The sequence below is a fragment of the Zootoca vivipara genome, chromosome 1 (genome assembly GCF_963506605.1).
Source record: "Zootoca vivipara chromosome 1, rZooViv1.1, whole genome shotgun sequence".
In the NCBI taxonomy this organism is placed as follows: Eukaryota; Metazoa; Chordata; class Lepidosauria; order Squamata; family Lacertidae; genus Zootoca; species Zootoca vivipara.
Window position 1 is genome coordinate 76,213,142 of NC_083276.1, and position 20,531 is coordinate 76,233,672.

General features: G+C 44.2%; 1 protein-coding gene across 2 annotated transcripts in view; it reads right to left on the bottom strand.

Annotated features, from left to right (window-relative positions):
• CD151 (CD151 molecule (Raph blood group)) overlaps positions 1 to 12,574 on the bottom strand; it is a 51,476-nt gene extending 38,902 nt beyond the window's left edge. Inside the window, exon 1 of one of the 2 annotated variants that reach the window (XM_035121968.2) lies at positions 12,417 to 12,574. The gene's annotated coding sequence lies outside the window, so the exon portion shown is untranslated. Of the gene's footprint in view, positions 1 to 11,954; positions 11,978 to 12,416 lie in introns of those variants that run through there. The other variant, XM_060276419.1, reaches the window with a different exon arrangement.
• Between the last annotated feature and the right edge of the window lie 7,957 nt (positions 12,575 to 20,531).

The window sequence follows — 20,531 nt, forward strand, 5'->3', positions numbered from 1 at the left end:
AGTAGTTCTGCTGTATGCCGTTAGGTGGCGCTTTACAAACACTACTGTTTTGCAAAGAGGCAGCGCACGCATTCTACTAACGCTCACCTCCCCAAGATGCTTTGCGCGCGTCGGATTCATTTGTGCGCTACTGCGCAGGTACCCTGTCTTCTCCATTCCCCTCCCTCCTCCCTGGCGCGCGCTGCCTCTTTGCAAAACAGTAGTGTTTGTAAACAAAGCGTTGTTTTTCGCGGAAGCTACAGTTCGCGTAGTTAAAAATGGACCGTTGGTTAAAAAGTGGTTTGTTAAAACGACAAAGGCCTACAGATGAAGAGGAAGATAATGCATTTGATGTTCAAGCAAGTAAGTCAGTGACTCTCGAACCGATCTTGTCAGTGTCCATTGAACCTAAATCGTCGGCGTCCCTTGAACCTAAACCTTCCAAGATCAGTGTTAAGCTTACTGGAAAAATTAGAAAATATAACTCTGATTACTTGGAAATCGGTTTTACGGTTTAATGGGGGTCCTTGTCACAATAGCGGCTCGATGAGGGGTCCTCGAGAAAATTTTGTTGGGAACCCCTGTTCTAGAAATATAGGAAGGGGCCTTATACCAAGACAGGCCATTGGCTCATCTGGCTCAGCACTGGCAACTGGCATCAGCTCTCCAGGATTTAATGGAGGGCTCCTTCTGTACCACTGAGCTATGGCTCTGGTCTCTGTGTTATCACTGGAGGACTCAACTGTACCCCTCAGCTGCACAGATGTGGCCCTGGGTCTTCCAGTTGCTGATCTCTATTTTAAACCCACAGCTAAGGAAAAATGCCTTTGGTCAGTAGAAAGGATTTTATTTCACAATCTGCAGAGTTCAAGGAGAATTATCTCTGGCCTCAACCAAGCATAGTTTAGGGAACTGTTTAGCTAATGACAAAGCCTGTGTGTGTGTGTGTGTGGAGAGAGAGAGAGAGAGAGAGAGAGAGAGAGAGAGAGAGAGAGAGAGAGAGAGAGAGGGAGAAGATCCTCTGTGTATTCAACAATATCATCTTACAGAGAGTGTTATAGAATCCTCAAGAGAGACAGTTGGTTCCGTTGTGTTTATATTGGGAAGTCAGCCTCCAAGACAGCTCTCTGAGGGGGTGATTGATGGAAACACCACTGCATTGAACATCATCATTTTAAATAAAGCTCCTTTCATTCTAAAAGTACTTTGCACCATTGATTTACAGGAGCCACTTCAACAGTTATCGAGATGAGAAGGAGAACAATAAAAAAGGACTACCGTCTTTCAGAGAAGTGTCAAGAGTGAGGCTCAGGAACACAACCCTTTTCAATCTTGCCTAACTTTGCTAAACCCAGCCTCACTCCAGTCACTTTCACAAGGAAAGCTAATTTCTTGCAACTGAAGCCCTAATGCAAGACTACTGTGTGCTGCTGCTGGGCAGGGAGGAAAAACAATACATAGCTGCCAAGTCTCCCGCTGAAAAATGTGTGATCAGCAGCGGCGTGGCACCGGAAGTCGCTTCTACGCATGTCCGGACATGCGTAGAAGCGACTTCCGGTGCCGCGCTACCCATGTCTGGGCACTGGAAATCAGGTGCTGCCAGGACCCAAAATGGAGCCTCCCTGGCAGGTAGGAAATCCAGGAGATTTACGGGATTTTTCCCAATCCGGGCTGCCAGCAGGAAACGGTTTAAAATACGGGGGTTTCCCGTAAAAAACGGGAGACTTGGCAGCTATGGACAATATCAGACCACCGATTTTAGGAAGAGAGTTAAAAACAAGCTGAAATAACCTGCTGTGCATTCTGATGCAAAATGACTGTGAAAGTCAGGATATAAATTTGCATGAATTGGTAATTTCTCCCCTTCCCTCAAGCCTAATTGCTTTGGGATGGAGTGGGGAGATTTTCTTCAGTGAAGGAAAGAGACGTGAGAGGAGAAGGAGGAAGGGGAGAAAGAAGAGGGGGGGCCTCTTGCTCTGGCCCTGCCCACTTTGAGCTTCAGCCCCACCCACCCTGACTCCAGCCCCGCCCACCCCTTGCCTTAGGGAACAAAGTCTTCAACATTTCCCTAGAAGCAAAGTAAATTCTGTGACAAAATAAAGGGCACTAATGATTATACACTTAAACAGACAGGAATGACTTGTGGACAACTTCTGCTCTCCTTGTGTGATCTCTCTTCTTCAACAGTCAGCTTGAGAGCAGAAGTTGTCCACACATCCCTCCTGTCTGTTTTCAGTGCATAATCATTAGTGCCCTTTATTTTGTCACAGAATTGGCTGGTTAAAAGAAAAACAGAGGAAGTGAGTCACACAATTTAGGCCTTAAGCAAAAGATTAATCTATAAATACTTCTTGAAGATACTGACAAATGGAAGGAAACAGATGATAAAGAGAGGAGATTCACTGATAAACGGACACCTAAGAAAAATGCACACTGATGGAAGAGAAATCTTGGGCATAAGAAAAGAAAACTGATAGTAGATGGGTAAAGAGGCAAGAGTTCTAGAAATAAGATAGTGACTCATAACCAAAACAGGGAGACATATACTGGCAATTGTTGCTTAATACACAGGATTCTGATTGTGTGATTAGGAATGTCTTGACAGGAATGGAAATTTTCTTGCTAGAGTTTATGAGGACATCGCTTTCATATTCCCACCTCTTTAGAGTTGAGGTGGCTGCTGACAATGATTAGGGCAGGGGTCAGCAAACTTTTTCAGCAGGGGGCCGGCCCACTGTCCCTCAGACCTTGTGGAGTGCCGGGCTATATTTTGAAAAAAAATATGAACAAATTCCTATGCCCCACAAATAACCCAGAGATGCATTTTAAATAAAAGGACACATTCTACTCATGTAAAAATATGCCGATTCCCAGACCGTCCACGGGCTGGATTTAGAAGGCGATTGGGCCGCATCCGGCCCCTGGGCCTTAGTTTGGGAACCCCTGGATTAGGGCCATTTACTTTTCACATCCCACCTTTGGAATGCTCTTCCCAAAGAAACAGAGTTAGCAAGTCTCTGCTCTCATTTATATGACAAGCATATTAAAAATATTTCTTTCGGGCATTTTCCTACAGATGGCTGCCACTAAATTGCTCCTTTTCTCTGATTTAGTCTTAGTGTGTTTGGCTCTATTGATTTTTTTAAATGCATTTTTTTAAAAAAATAGGTCAATTTTTAAATATGATTTGATAGTTTTACATGAGCCACCTTAATAATGTAATAGTAATAATAATTATTATTTATATCCCGCCCATCTGGCTGGATTTCCCCAGCCACTCTGGGCAGCTTCCGGCAGAAGATTAAAAATACATTAAAACATCGGTCATTAAAAACTTCCCTAAACAAGGCTGCCTTCAGCTGTCTTCTAAACGTCAGATAGTTGTTTATTTCTATGACATCTGATGGGAGGGCGTTCCACAAACCGGGCGACACTACTGAGAAGGCCCTCTGCCTGGTACCCTGTAACTTCGCTTCTCGCAGTGAAGGAACTGCCAGAAGGCCCTCGGAGCTGGACCTCAGTTTCCAGGTTGAACAATGAGGTTGGAGACGCTCCATGACATCAAATGATGGAAAGACAACATAGGCGCCAACTATAGGAGGCCCAGGCAGCCTGGGGGTTTTGACGTGACTTCCAGTACAAACCAGAAGTCATGTCGGAGGACTCAGGCATGATCTCTGAGGCCCCACAAGGCCTGGGCCCCAAGTTGGCACCCCTGAAAGTCAAGATATAAATATATTAAATAAATGTTGAAGAACCTGCTGGAAATGAGCTGCCTGGGTCCACCAATCCATGCTGGCAGAGATGGGAGCCAGAGGAACATTAAACACACACAAAGAGCAGGAATATACATTATCAACATCCGTGAAATCAATGATTTACCATAATCTGCATGGACCAGAAATGGATGCAAATGTGATTCCAGGATGTGCCACTAACTTACAGCAGGCCACTTTTTCAGCCACATTTCTGTTCCTTCCTTACAGCAAGCCGTGGACAGATTTACACAAGTTTCCCTTTTTGAAATCCAAGCACATTTGTCTCTATTAATAAATAGGAAGCCTCATTCCTATCCCTTCCAGAGGAAGGGAAGGGGAGTGCTCAGAATACTGGAGAATACTGCATTGTGCAACACTAGGGCTGTAATTCCATGGACACTTACTTTGGAGTAAACACTACTTAAATGAGTGGGACTTACTTCCGAATAAAGATGCAGCAGTGCCAGTATGAGGATGGTTCTCAGTCAAGCTCCCCTCCCCGCTCTGTTGCTACAACAGCCCCAACCACCAACTAAACCAGATCCTGAAATTAATCCTCCGGGGAACCAAAATTAACAGTGCTTGTTGCTAAAAACACAAGTGCTTCCCTCTCCCTACACTCCCCACCTTCCCAGTGCCACATAGTTTTGAGAGGACCCAGCAATATTGTTGCTCAGCTGCTTTGAAGAGCACTCTGTATACATCAGAGGGAAATCAATGGGCAGCCCATCAACGAAAAGACAAGGGCGGTTTAAAAAGGCAGTTTATTGGCAAACCAGACGCCAATACTGGAGGGAAAGCACAGCAGCATCTGAACTCTGCAGCAAAACTGGGGAGAACACATTTCTCTGAATGTGGAACTGACACAGTCAGCCCAGTTCCAGTTCCTGTAGCAAACCCTCTACACACCAGAGGTTTTCAACCTTTCTGAGTCCACGGCTCCCTTGACCAACTACTTTCTTTCTGTGGCACCCCTGTGAGGCTCAGGAACCCAGTTATGTCACCCCTTGTCTGCAGAGCTGGCAGCATTTCACCCTTTTCCTCTCCTCTCCTGTCTCCTTGGGCAGCCACTACTGCTGCCCCTGGTCTCTGAGCTCCCCCTTGCTCCAAAGAGATGTGCCTCATGATGCCACCCCACAGGGACCTCGGCAGAAGATGCCCCCAGCCTCAGTGGCCCTACAGAGACTGGCCAAAGGTGAAAATGAGGCCAGCACCTTACCCTGGGAGGTAGCAGTGGTGGCAGCAGCAGGGCTGCTGCAACAAACAGCTGTGCAAGCCTTTAGAAGGCAGAAACTCAAGAGGGCATCAGAAGAGGGAGGGAAAGAAAGAAAGGACAGAGGCCAGTGTTGACTGTGACACCCCTGACCATCATTCAAGGCACGGCACACTGGTTGAAAAACACTGCTCTACACTACAGCATGGCTGCCTTACCCATCGCCCTCAGGATGTTGCTGAACTATAAAGCCCATCAACTATAAAGCCCATCGAGTTTGATAGGAATGTCAGTCCAGCAATATTTAGAAGACAACAGTTTAGCCACCTCTGCTCCACCACAAAGGTAGTGGAAGCACTCCCATAAAGGGATCAGTACACACTGCAGGCATGTCAAACTTGCGGCCCTCCAGATGTTTTGGCCTACAACTCCCATGATCCCTAGCTAGCAGGACCAGTGGTTGGGGAAGATGGGAATTGTAGTCCAAAACATCTGGAGGGCCGCAGGTTTGACATGCCTGGTACACAGTTTACTGCACTATTAAAATACTTATACAAAGTGCCTACCAAAGTAATTGTAGCTAAATGGCTCTTCTTTCTTTTCTTTTCTTTTCTTCTTTTCTTTCTTTCTTGTTTTAAGCAGCAGGATTCTAAATAATTTCACATAAAAGAAGCACTTGCGTTGCTCCCTTTGTATTCAGCTGACGTCTAGCAATTGAACACAAAAGCAGTGCAGTGACTGAACAGACACTATACATTGGATGCCCAGAGGTTTCATACCGTAGTAGGAACTACTGCAAGAAGCTAGAGCAGGCATCCCCAAACTTCGGCCCTCCAGATGTTTTGGACTACAATTCCCATCATCCCTGACCACTGGTCCTGTTAGCTTGGGATCATGGGAGTTGTAGGCCAAAACATCTGGAGGGCCACAGTTTGGAGATGCCTGAGCTAGAGCTTGTCCATATCATCACTTTTTCTCCACAAAAGAAGCATACAGCTGTTTCCTTTTTACTTGTGCAGGATCCTGCCCTCATTTCCCCAGTAATTTGAAGCAGGATACCTTATATATTTTTTAAAATGCCACACTTTGTGGACAGACCATGTCTATCATCATACTGAATGCAATTGCACAAGTCATAGGTGCCTACTGGACATGGTCTTCTGCAACACGAATGGGGGATAAGTGACACAACTATCCCTCTCCCAAGCCTGCACCACCTGCCACCTTAAAAAATGCTTTAAAGACTGAGAAATAACATGACCATCTTTCTCTTCCTCCACTTCCCAGCCAACCCCATGTCTCTGAAACGGGACAGATGAACTGTGTTTGAACCGAAACACAGGGGAAGTTATTTCATAAAGACTAAAATAAGACTGCTCTGAGATCTACTGGGCCTCGTAAGAGGAATAAGGATCTTTGCTCTCCACTGAGAATAAATGTACGTACAATCAAATACAACGAGTTGTATTTGGTAGTAATCAACTGCATCAATGTTAGACATACTCAAAGCAGGCACACTGAAATTAATGGGTTTAAGAACCCACTGAAATTAAAGGCAATAATGGAGTGTGACGAATATTGGATACAACCTAATTCTTTTTTTACTTCCAATAAATGTCTTAAGCTTTACCAAAGCAGACTCATTTAAATTATAAAATCAAAAAATGTTTCAATATACAACCAAACCTGATGAACACTATCTTCCATTTTCTTCCAGAAATCACCAGAGGGCATAATGCATAAGACTGATATCTGACACCCAGCACCTCTAACCATCAATATGGTCAGTTCCATAAATTGTGCTTGGGTTCTGCAGGGTGATGTATAATCATATACAGTACACTTATGTTGACTCTTCCTCAGAATCAAAGAAACAGGCTGAAAAAGGTAAATTGAAGTACCGTATATGGGGAATGATTTCTACCTTCCCTACCCAGTTTATTCCTGGATGAACAGAACTTGTAAGAATATGGATTTTCCTTGCAATGTCTTTGAACCGGTTGGTGCTTTGCTCCACCCTAGTGCTGTTTACTCCCACACCACGCTGAGCTAAGCCAAGGTTTGGCTTAACACAGGGGTGGATAACTTTTCTCAGTCCAGCGCCTGCATTCCATTCTGGACAACCTTCCGAGTAATAATAATAATAATAATACCAGTGGCAGGCAGTGAGACCGGAGGCAAAAGCAGGCAGAGCACTTAGTGTAAATTTTATCTTTGCACAGTAGGCTAATTTCTACACACACACACACACACACACACACACACACACCTCTCTGTCCTCCATCCAGCAAGAAAAATACATTACAATGGTACCTTGGTTCTCGAACTTAATCCATTCCAGCAGTCCATCCGACTCCTGAAACCGTTCGCAAACCAAGGCACCGCTTCTGATTGGCTGCAGGAGCTTCCTGCACTCGAGCAGGAGCCACATTGGACATTTGGCTTCCTTCTGGGTTTGCGGCATTTGGGAGCCGATTTGCTTGGGAGACAAGCTGTTTGAGTACCAAGGTAACACTCTTATCAGAGTTCAAGGTCATATTTTAAAAGATGTTTTTCTAGCCCTGGCAGGTGGGAGGGAAGGTAAGTGATGGGTGTTGGTGCAAAAGAAGCAGGAACAAGTAGCCAAGAGACGGTTTGACACATGTTGACTGAGGGGATGGGCTTGGGGTCTTGCAGTAGGCCATAGGCTTAAGGTTCATATTACCACTGGGAACTGTGGGCCTTTTTCCCCAGCATGCAATGTTGAACTGTCTCTGCTACACTGGCTTCTCTTTAGCCATCTGTGTGGCTAGTAGCAAAGTCCAGCCTGCCCCGCAGGAGTGGCTCCTCTCAAACTGGAATTAATACTGGCTTTGTTTTCATTGCGGGAGGCCCATATGCTATTTTAGGGCAACTTCCAGCACTCTCTGTGGGAGCTGTACTCAGCAGTCCTAGGGCAGCATGTTTCCTTTAGGAACAAAAGGAAATAATGTTCCTGGGTCAGAGGACGTGGTATTTGAGAGGATGGGTGGAGAGGGGAAGCACATTTCATGGAACAGGGCTGGTTTAAGCTGCAAAATGTTATGGAACAGATTGCATGGGATAACAAATTCCAGAGGGAATCCAACTTCCCTTACACACATACACACACACACACGTGTGTCATTTAAAGAAAAATCAGTTTGGGTTCTTGGACATTTTCATGTCTAAATGGATAAATAAAAAATGAACCTTGCATTGCTGCAGAGACAAATGTGAGGGCCTGCTCCTGTGATTCCCCATTGCTAACACTATGAGCACCCCAAGGATGCAACTTGGCAAATGGCATGCTATAAATGCTGGCACGAGGTGTGTGTTTACTCCATCAAGAATCCCGTTCTGTTACACAACCTTCAGAGCAGGGGGGTGGAAAATCAGCTATGTTTCTTTTAAACACGTTTTCTTTGTCAAAAGCAATTACATATTCAAAGCGAAGGCAGCTAGAATTTTAACATGGCAGGCAGTCTTTTTCTTGTGAAAACCTATTGAATTTATTCCAAGTTTGTTTGCTTTTAAAACCCACTGACATAGTCCCTGCCTTGATTTACATTGATTTCCCATGGCCCCATTATTTTTTAACTAAATTTAATGTGAGCAAATGAAAGGCTGACAACTTCACGGCAGGTTTTGAATTATGAAGACTGGTGGCGTATCCTGGAATCCAAGCGAAGTTCAGGGACCCACTGTGGTAAATACTTGCTTTCTAGCGTAGAGCCTCTTGCTGCCTGCTGCCCCTGCCTTCAATCAGACCCTTCCACCTAAGCCAGTCTAAAGTAAATGGTTAAAGAAGCCTGGTCATAATGTGTGTCAAGCCTGTAAATCGCCATTCAACTATGGCGACTCAGAATCACCTGCAGCCAACCAGACATTTTTTATACTGTATATAAATGGGAAGAGAGTATGCTCTTTATTTTCTTTCAGCCTGCCACTAACAAAGGCATAAAGGGGAGGGTACAAGCAAAAAGTAAAAGTATGTGTAAGATAATTTGCACATTTGAGATATATGCCTGTTAGTATTTGGAATCTCCACACACTTTCTTCCATTGCCACAAGAGGCTGAATCCACAGAGGTAAGGAACTGAGAATGGTATAAAATGGGAAGACTACAGAAGTGAATCTAAAAAGATGAGGACCCGAGGATGAGAGATGACTTCCTTTAGATGGCCCACCCACTAACACTTGGGACAAGGCCTCCAGGCCAGCAAGTTGCAGACATTCCCAGTCTAGGAAAATGTGTTCTCCATGTATCTACATTTCAACCTGGGGAATGGTCCAAGTTAAGTCTAGACCAGTTGCAATCCTATGCATATTTACAGAAGAGCAGGTTCCTCTGAAATAAGTGGGGACGTACTTTGTAGAAAAAGATTGTGGCTTAATGACTAATCAGTTAAGCTTGCTTCAACCCAGCAAACATGATGGGTTCAGGCCACAGCAAACTCTGCATGGCACCAAGGCTGCACATAGGCTAGCTCTCCCAAACTCACAGAGGAAGCCTGTGCCACCCAAAGCAAGATAATGTGTCTAACCTTTAAAAATAAATAAAACAGTGTTATTCTTTCACAACCTCTTTCACAAAGAGATGTATGTTTTAGTCCTGAAATTAACATGCTCTCCAGATATCTCTCACCTTAGAACCCTTGTTGCAATGCAAGTCCCAGAATCTGATTCATTACAATATTTCACTCCAAACCCAGGTAAACTTGACTTTCTTATGGTCTGCATTGTTTAATAAATGGACTTTGCTCCTTTAAGGCTCGGTTCCAGCCCTTGACAGTCAATGCCAGGAAATTCCACTGCAGCCTGCAGCTTTTTGCCTTTGTTTGTTCTAAGATCCTAGATACAGTTGCCCAGAACTGCCTACAGGTCCAACTGCCCTTTGCAGTCCTCTCTTCTTAGTTTTTCATTTTCCCCTCACAGTTGCCTGAGCCACACCATTTGCCCCTTTTCCTGCTAGGCCACAACCCTCTCCTTTCCTCCATCATGGCCTGCACATGCATACAAATAGGCACATAAACACATACCCTCCTCAGTCAGCTGAGGGTCAAAACAAATGATACAACTGCAAGAAGCATATGCCCTGCCCCACCCCAGACCGTGCAAGATTGTACAATCCATTAGATAATTAAGAGGTGCAGCTTCTTGGACGCCCTAGCCAGCTTGGCACTGTGGTGTAATGCAGCACGGCAAGAAAAAACTCTTTTTACTATAATGCCATCCCATTATTGAGGAGGGAGGGTGTGCCCACAGGAATAAAAGGAAACAGCATTAGCAGCTTCTGGAGCCCAAAGGGGGTTCTCAAAGGCCTGTATCAGGGGAGGTCACTCTCCAGATACTGTTGGATTACAGTCCATCATTCTCAGGCATCAGTTGGGGTTGATGGAAGTTGGGAGTCCAACATCTGAAGGGCTGCAGGTTCCCCAACTTTGTTCTACCATTCTCATTTACAGTTCTTTAGAAAATGTAGTGAAATATAGTTCCCTGAAAAATCATGGAAGTTTCATTGCCCGCTTCTGCTGCTACACATGAAGGGGCAGCCTGCATCACTCTTCAGAAAATATGCAGATGAACTATTTCTGCATTTGTCTCGCCACAGAGGAAGATATGCAAGTAACTTCTTCCCACGTTATGGTGGTAATATGGCTCACTCATGCTTCCTCACCATGTGAGAATTGCCTTCAGAAGTCAATAGTAGTCAGACAGGTGCAGAGTTAAAACAGAGGCAGATCACATGGAGCCCCTGCAAAGTTTTCTTGCATGTTCAATACTGAACTTAAATTGCTGGTGATGGGTTCTGAAACAAAGCTTTCGTCCCTGAGAAACACTTCAAGATAAAGGGCCTTATGCAATCTCTACTGTAATCCAGTAAGTCACTGAATAGTAAAATGTATTCAATTTTTTAAATCTAATATTTCATGTATTGTACATTTTAATTTTTTTTTAAGTTAGCAAATGAAATGATGCATTAAACAGATTTAAAAGTAGCATAGAGAGCAGTCTTTCTGGAATACATATTCATTTCTTTTCTTCCCTGCTATGTACTGCACTCTACTCCAACTGGTTTTTCAGTCTTGAAGCTCTTGCCAAATGTGTGTGTGTGGTGGGCAATGATGGGTGAAGTCTCTGAAATCTCTCATCTGTACTCAATGTTATTCCACCCAAGCAAAATCATTTCCAGCTGACTGTTTGCCCCAACCTTGTTGACCTAAGTAAGGCTTGGATTGCCAATGGCTGAGCCCTTAATCCAGGCACTGGATGAACCAAAAACCCCACAGCACAGGAAATGAACTCTTTGAAGGTGTGCCTACACAGCTAAGCCTAAAGTCCAGATAGCAAAAACTTCCCTCAGCAGCCATATACTTTTAGACTGTTTCCCACATTTTCTTCGCTATTATCACAGCTATCCAGAAGGAGGAAGGGTCCAGATTAGGCAGATTGAAACAGATTGTGTTGCAGAATCCTGCTGTACAGAAGTTCATTCATTTCATATGTTTTCCCTTAACTATTGTGATGGCCGGTGTATAGGCAGAAAGCTTTTTTATTTTAAACAGAAAGAAAACATTTAAGTGTATATAAGCCAATTATATCCTTTAGGTTTCAGGCTAAAGAAACGTCAAGATACTAGTCAGAATTTTTAGTCAGAACTGTTTGGGGTCCGAAGAGTCGGACACGACTAAACGACAACGTTTGGGTTCCTTAGTTAGCATTTCCAGCTTGCCCTTTTAATCTTGTGGCTCGTTTTGTTTTTGTTATACTGCATTTATAAATGGTGGTCACACTTTCTGCACTCCACACCCTTGGATTCGCATGATGAAGGGATGGTTAAGAAAAATGTTACGAAATAAAACGGAAAAAATGCGGTCTTGAGAGAGGAATTTGAGCCACCCATGCATTTCAAAGCAAAAGTAACTCTACCCTCTTCTCTTCCCCCCCCCTCTCACACACACCAAGTTCGAGCTCACTCCCTCGGAGATCAAAACAACATTCACCTTCCTGGGCCTCGTACCTCCTTCTCCCGCGCCGCCCTTGCCAAAACTGAGCCCAACCGAGGGGCCCCTTTCGGCGCTCCTGCACCGCCCACCCCCCTCCTCCTCCTCGAAGCAAAAGGCATCTTGGGATCCCAAGACCTGCGCAAAGAGCAAGAGAAGTTTCCCATCCCTCGCGATTTCACTAGCTTTCCCAGGTTTGCTCCCCTCCACCTCGCTCAACTCCAGGAACATTCAAATCTGCCCAAACAACCTTGCAAAAGCAAGCCCGCTTTCCTTGCTCCCGGCTTCAAGGCCAGAGCGCGAGGGTTGCCCTTTGTTGCCGCTCCAGGTGGATGGATTTCCGCCGCCGCCCGCCTCTCCTACCCTCTTTCTGGCCACTTGCTTGCTTTCCTTCCCTTACACACAAGCAACCTCGTGCGCGCACGATCCAACAAACCCCCGGGGCCCAGAGCCGGCGCAGACCTTTTTCCTCGCGATGACGGTGGTCTTCTCTGTTCTCGGCGAGAATCCGTTTCCAGGCAGCGCGCCGAGCGAGAATGCAAAGCAAGCCGCTACTACTCCGGAGACCCCTCCCAGTTCTCGGCCCCTGCGGCTAATGGAATATTTTTAACTGTTTGAATAAACTCTGATCTTTCTCTGCGACGAGTCTGGGACGCCTAGCGGGAGAAGGCGATCATTGCCCTTCAGTTAGGCGGGGCAGAGAAGGCTTGAATTCTAGTCCTCAATCAAGACTAGGATTGTAGGAGCGACTGTTCTGAATGGAGGCGGGTTATTCCTATACTGTAACTGGATTTTATTTTTAAAATTGCTTTCTAAGCCCACCTCTTTAGGGTGCATATACCCTCCCAAGGTGAGTTACAGCAACTCACACGAAACACAATATTTAACATTTAAAATAGCAGTAAAAACATTAAAGCAGACAAAAAAAATATGTGGCAAAACCATAAAATCACACAAATGCTCACTGGAATTCGTGTGGAACAGAAGGGATCGTACCATTATTTTAAATTACTAGAGGCTGCAATCCCATGCAGCTTTAAGGCACATCCAACTCTTGATTTCGAAGAGGTTGGACCAAGGTTGGGAAATTCTTTGTTCTGCAAAATTGAATTGCACCAGACAATCACCATCAATTAGTAGTACAGTAAAATATGCAAGTCTTAATTATTGCTTGATGACTATGATTAATCTTCCTTGTGGTGCTTCTGTTGCTGCAGGTATGTATTTTCTCAGCACATAAACCACACTATTTTGTCGATGGTAAAAACTTTCCCTTTCTATCAAGATCCTGCCCACTGTGATAAATATGCTTACACATGGGTGTATGGTCCATTTTGTACTGTACTGTACTGTACATTTGTACTGTACATTCAATAGGCAAAGCTTTTCCTGGACTGAGACACTTTAGGCTGTGAGTTTCTTCTATAAAGTTTCAATCACAAAGTGGCTAACACCTTCCAAAGTTTTCTACAGTACTCTTCAACCAACTACAACAAAGATTCTTAAAACTAGCACATTTCCCATAAGTTTTCACGAAGTAGAAAAGTTTTCTCCATCAGATGTGGGAGTCAAATGGCAATGGAATGCAAAAAGTGCACACTCTGTGACAAGAGCTTGAAATAAGCAAATGAGGCTTCACAGCAGCAGGAGCAAAAAACCATTGTCTCGATTCAGACCCAAATGAATAGAACAGAACTTCTTGATAAGTTGTAATTGGATCCTCCTTTCAAAGTTTAATTTCTTTGTGGGAGGCCATCTTAAGGACAGTAGCAGTGTGTCCGGACAGGTTGAAATATTCGCCTACTGGTTTCTAAATATTGCCATTTCTGATGTCATATTTTTGTTTAGGAGACTTAGAGTGCACCTATACAAATTACCAATGACAGGTTTCATAATTACATTGTCTCTTAGATTTACCTGAACTTGCCAGGGATTGAACTGGGGGCTTTGCTTTGGGAAAGAATCGGGTGAGGCATGATTACAAAGTGACTGCAACTAGACTGATCTGCCTGCACCTCTGCAGGGTTTGGGGTAGAGGTTTGCTCCAGAATCTGTGCGATATCAGACTCCCATTCACGTACAGATTTCCATGCAGGGCTGCTAACCTAAGAATGGCAAGCTGACGTGGGGGGTCACACATTTTTTAATCAATGCAGCAAATCCTGCTATGAGCGATGGGTCGTGATGATAACTTTTACATATTTAATGTACCTTTAATGTCTTTTATGTTCAATTCCCCCCTAGAGTCTTAGGCAGAATTGTGCGTAAAATGTACTTAAAATACATTTTACATATTTTTGGTATCATTTCCCCTAAGACTCTAAGAAGCAAATCTATCTTAAAATATGTAAAATACATGTGGAAAAAATTCCCACTGAGAGAGACAGCACATCGTCAAGACTCCCTGTGAGATTTGCTGTGCGCTGCAGTAAGAGCCCCAAAGCAGTAGTGAGTCGCTCTTTTTAAAAACAACTAAAGAAGAAAGACAGACAGCCTTTGACCACCTTGCATGCACTCACAGTTTGGACCACCTTGTAAGTGCAATTTTCTTAATGTTCACATTTCTTTCTTTAAAAAACAAACGAAAAACAGTTGTAATCAGAAACACCTGGAAGGCACTAGGTTAGGGAAGAATAAGCAACTAGCTGTGGAAGCGCTGTAATTTGGGGTGCATTAATACACATGCACATTCCAGCACTTGCTTCATTTTAGTCCTTAATCCTCTGGCTTCCAGTAACAGATGATCTACTGGTATAAGTGTGTTGTAATACATCACTAATGACTACTGAGCCTATGTATTTGTCTCACTGACTCCCCTACTTCAATACAGTGTCTCCTATAACAATACTGTCGGGCACTAGGCATGACGGGATGTGATAGTCATAGAAAAAACATTTCCCCTGCTAGAAGCATCTCTTTTTAGAATTGGAAGTGAGTCATCATTTTCCTATTTAATATTGTCCAGAGGGAATGTATTTTCAGTGCATTTTTGTCAATAAAGCCTGAGCGCCAAACTAGATATGACTTAAATGCCTCTTTGCTTGGAATGGAAAAGTTGATCAAAATTCACTGAACCAATTCAAAAGTCTCTAAACTACACCTGAAAGTACTTCCCATAATTGCTAAGTGATCTAAATATGAATTAGATGCATTCTGGGGTTAGAACTTAGAACGATTTTTAGTTCATTTTGCAGTTTATTCTCTCCTCCTGACAGGAGGCCCAGCCTCTTAGCTTTCTTTCTTTCTTTCTTTCTTTCTTTCTTTCTTTCTTTCTTTCTTTCTTTCTTTCTTTCTTTCTTTCTTTCTTTTTTAAAGGAAGTCAGTCTGATATCTATAAAGACCAGTGCTATTTTGATAGAAAAAGAGGTGCCGGAACTCACCATGAACACTTCTCTTGTTCTCTTATAATGGCAATGGCGCCCACTTGAGCAGTGGTGGAACTCAGTTCCAGCGAGTTCCTGCTGAAGAAAGTCCCTATCAAGATAGTTAGAAAGAAAAATGTGGAGGCAATGTTCCAAGGCTTATTACCAGGTGCTGCTGTTGCTAAGGTAGCTTAGTCACTTAATCACTGTTGCTAAGCAAGCAAAAGTAAGTAATGTGAGGCATTTCCTGCATCTTCACTGCTGAAGAGATCCACTCTCTTCCAACAGGAGAGGTTAGCAGTGAGAAGTACATTGTACAGGAATAATGTGAATACTGCCTTGTGCCTTAAACAGCTGTGTGGCTGGCACAAATTGAACAGTACAATTATGGGGAAAACTTCACATTTTTATTGTGTGTAGCTCCTGATTTGGACCCTATACTTCAATTTGATAGCTTCAAAACATTCTAAACCGGGGGGGGGGGTGAGGATGAACTTTTTATGAACCAAAAAGTTCTTTTGGACGAACTTGAATTGCTTAGTTTTTTAAAAGTATGAACTGAAACTAGCTCTTTTTCAAGATATGAACTTGGACTAGAATTAAGATCCTTTTAAAAATGAACTTTCCAAGCACTGGAACAGCTTTCATTTAAAAGTATTGGATTTGCTGTGGTAACTGTCAGTATCTAACTGGCAACATCTAAATCTATCTATCTATAGTGCTTAGTTTTAGTTTTATTTAAATGCCATTTCCCCACCATGGACTGTTCCCAATTTGTAATGTTGCAAACCCACCTTAAAATCAACACCTGGTTTTGCAGTTATCGGTTATGAAAATGTTATATGTGACCCAGGATTAACCACCTTTTGTGTGCTATCAGTCCTATCATTAGGCAAATTGAGGCGATTGCCTCAGGAAGCAGATTTTGGGTGTCACAAAAAGGGCAGAAAAACATATATATTTTTGTTATTGTGCTATTACTCCCAGGGGAAGGCACTTGAAAGATTTTCTACCTCTGGTACAAAACATCTGGTAAATCTTGGGTGCTACACACCTTGACTCAAGGTGAGCGTGGTGCTTACTGTTCTGCCTCAGGCAGCAAAATGTCTTACACCAGCCCTGGTTGTTTTAAATGCACCATCTCTACTGACAGTGAAAGAGGAGAGATCGAATCTATGTGAGGTAATTCTTATGCTAATTGCCTGTAACACTTCCTTTTTTGGAAAGGATGAAAGAGTCAGGAGGGGGGGGGACACATTACCTGTACTGAGAGTCACAAATTCCATTTCCCTTAGCGCTACACTTCCAAACACCTGACAGAATTATTTGAAGTGGGGGGACGGGACATGCCTCACCCTTTACAGTACAGCTGCTTGACTCGGAAAGCTTTTGGCCTGCCTCAAAGCTCCTTAGGAAATGTAAGAACAACGCTGGACCAACTTCACAGGAATCTCTGAGTCATTTCTGAGGAAAAACTGAAACTCTCTTTTTTTTTACATGGCAAATCAAAGGAGCAGCTTCTGCTTTCACGTCCACTCCTCCCCCCCCCACCTCCAACCTCCGCAATGAATGCAACACATTTACAAACAGGGCAGACTTGAGGAAATATCTGTCGGCCACTCTTAAAACCAAGTAACTTCCCCAAATATAAAGCTCAGCTACAAGTGATAAGGGAATTTTTTCAAAGAGAGCTTTCATACTCTAGGTGCATGAAATACTTCAGTCTGCACTGGTTCCTGCCAGGTCATGACTGACATGGATCAGCCTGGGCTGTGAAGATTGTTTATTTGGTTGATTATTACAGGGATAAATAAACAATCAGGGTTAGGAAACCTAACAAATGGGGCCCAAATGCTTCTTTATTGGACACCTGCTTCTTCAGGACACCCCCCCCCCAGCTTTGCACCCCAAGTGTTCTTGCTGCTGTCCCAGACTCTGCATTCATCATGTGAGGCCCTTCTTCATATACTTTCGCCACATGAGGGTGGCAACACAAGAACAGGCCTTTTCTGTATTGGCTCCCCGTTTGTGGAATGCTCTCCCCAAGGAGGTTTGCCAGGCGCCTTCATTATATATTTTTAAGCGCCAGGCAAAAACGTTCCTCTTCAACCAGGCCTTGGGCTGATTAATATGCTATATCCTTTTAAATGTGTCTGTGGGAAGGGGGGGGGTATTGTTTTCCTGTTTTGTTTCATTTACTTCTTTTTATCCTGCATTTTATTCTGTGAACCACCCAGGGATTTTATGATGGACAGTATATAAATTTAATAAATAATAAATGAATAAGAATGTGTCTTTAGCCTCTTGTTTTTCTGGAAGGAAGACAAGAGAGGATTGTGTGTAGAAACAAATTAATATCTGGCATTTGCTGATCCTCCCACTTTTGCCTTTGGCCACACCCATCTCTGGCATGCAGTACATGAAAGGTTGCCCAGAATGGCTGAAAAAAGTCCCCCCACCTCACTTCTGCTTCTTTGCATGTATATCCCTTTTCTCCAAGGACCTCCAAGCATGCATGGTTTTCTCCCTTTTATTTCCACAACAAGCCTGCGAGGGAGGGTTAGGCAAGTGACTCACCCAAGAGGGGAAAGGCCTACCTTTCCCCAATAAGGGGGGGCATGCATTTTGGCTGCTCCCATGCCCCCTCCAAGCTGCTCCAGGGGGTTGGGGCAACCACCAGAAGACCTTTGGGGGCGCAGAGGGGGAACGTCCCATGGTATAGGCAGAAGGAGCCCTTGCACTAATGGGACAACGTGGTTGGGTACAACTCATGGCAGTGAGGGTGCCATCATTGTCATTAGTCTGGGTGGGTACAATCAGGGCTGCCAGCTTGAATAAAATATGGGGAAGGGGCACAGGTAAGCCCCGCCCTGCATAATCAATCACATGACGCGAGGCACACACACCATTTGAATGGCAATGCCCATCAACCGGGGGGGGGAGCAGCCTTCTCAAATATTTTATTGGGGGGAGGGAGACCCCTCGGCCCCTAGCAGTTGGCTCCCATGGGCACAATGTACTCAAAAACCCTCCGTCCTTACTTGGACACTCTAGTGGGCCTGCTGTGTGAAGAAATTGCACATGTATTGGGCTTTAAGCTATTTCTACGCTGCCTTTTTATTTAAAAGAAGGGCAGGATAAACTTGATGCCATACATAAAATTAGGCATATGAAAACAGGGTAGGGGGCACTGCCCACTGGATTAATCAGTTAATTTTGCCCTAGATGCAGTCACATTGTAAAGTGTGTGGAGCAGCCTTCGCTAGCCTGCCAAAAACCTCCAGCGTTTTTGGACTAAAATTCCCGTCAGCCTCTGACAGCGCTGCTGGAGGGCCCCAGATTGGCAAAGGAATTGGCACCTGAATTTCCCTTTAAGGCCTTCACACATCCCAAATATATTTTCACGCCTTTGCTGACATCTTGGATAGCTGTTGTTATGAAACAGCACCACCGTGTGTTCACTTGAATGAACAGCAAGTGAGGGCCTCCAATCTATAATGTGTGTACAGTACTGTATACAGTAGCAGCATGTCAAGAAGAAAAACTACATCAAGGGCATTTCATTCTGCTTAGGAGGGGGGGGAAACCTTCACTCCACTCATGGGTATAGCCCTTAGAAAAAGCAAAATAGGAATACTTAACTGACCAATCACATCAGTTCAGCCCAAAGTCCTGCCCCCTCTAACAAAAATCCTGACTACATTTATTATATGGCACATCAGAATGGGGAGCCAGTGGCAACACAGCCATATAGGTGGGGTATCAATAAAAAACGATTTATTTTTATTTTTACTATGTTGCTGGAGTTCCAGTTCCCATCACCCCTGACCTTTGGCCAGGCTGGCTGGGCTGGTGTTAAAGGGTAAAGGTAAAGGGACCCCTGACCATTAGGTCCAGTCGTGACCAACTCTGGGGTTGCACACTCATATCGCATTATTGGCCAAGGGAGCCGGCGTACAGCTTCCAGGTCATGTGGCCAGCATGACAAAGCCGCTTCTGGCAAACCAGAGCAGCACATGGAAACGTCGTTTACCTTCCCGCTGTAGCGGTTCCTATTTATCTACTTGCATTTTTGATGTGCTTTCGAACTGCTAGGTTGGCAGGAGCTGGGACCAAGCAATGGGAGCTCACCCCATCCCAGGGATTCGAACCACCGACCTTCTGATCAGCAAGCCCTAGGCTCTGTTGTTTAACCCACAGCCCCACCTGGGTCCCAACTAACCTGGGCTGGTGTTAGTTGGGGTGTAATGACATCTGGAGGGTACCAGGTTCCCCATCACTAGTGTATGCTTTTGTGGACTCAAGCACCCTTCTTTGGGTGTATGAAGTGAAATCTCAGATAAATAAATGAGAAAAATGTGGGGTGGAAGTTGAACAGCACTGAGATGCAAACCACAGTTGGTGGTAATTACAGCTTAAATATAACAGGCACACACAGCGGAGTGGTGATAATTACTGAGATGTTTGTATTAACACATGTTGATGGGCAGGAAACCATTCACAATAAGCAGGTGTCCTATTGGTAAGCTCCCACGGGAGGTAGCGATGGCCACCAACTTGGATGGCTTTAAAAAAGAATTAGGCAAATTCATAGAGAATAAGGCTATCAATGGCTACTAGCCATGACGGCTAGGTTCTACCTCCATGGTCAGAGGCATTATGCCACTGCATACCAGTTGCTGGAATCCCATGTGGGCAGAGTGGTGTGCACATGCCCTGCCTGCATGTTTTCCACAGGGGTCTGTCTAATTGGTCACTGTGAGAACAGCATGCCTCACCAGACATGATCCAGAAGGCTCTTCTCATGTTCCTGAGCTCATGACTTACGGTCATCTCCAGTTAAATGGATCCAGAGATAGCCCTGCCATGCAGGAGGGAAGTGCTTCAGGCAGAACCGGGAAGATAAGGGAAGATGAAGACAAGGAATTGATGCTTTTGGTGCAGTGAGACAAAGCTGGTACCACTCCAGTCAATTCATTTTATCACTTTATTGTTATTATCCAATGCAATAACTTACACTTGCATAACTCACATTGTTTCTGAGTGTAGTCTTGAGACCCTGTGCTTGAATGGTTTTATAGGTAAGCCAATAATGCTGGGTCTATGAGCTGTGATTTGAAGCACTTCCCTGAAGCATTGCAAAAAAAGCAGGAGTGATTTGCAGCTGCAAAAGAAGTCATGTCACTTTGATACAGCGCTTTTCTTTTCTTTCTTA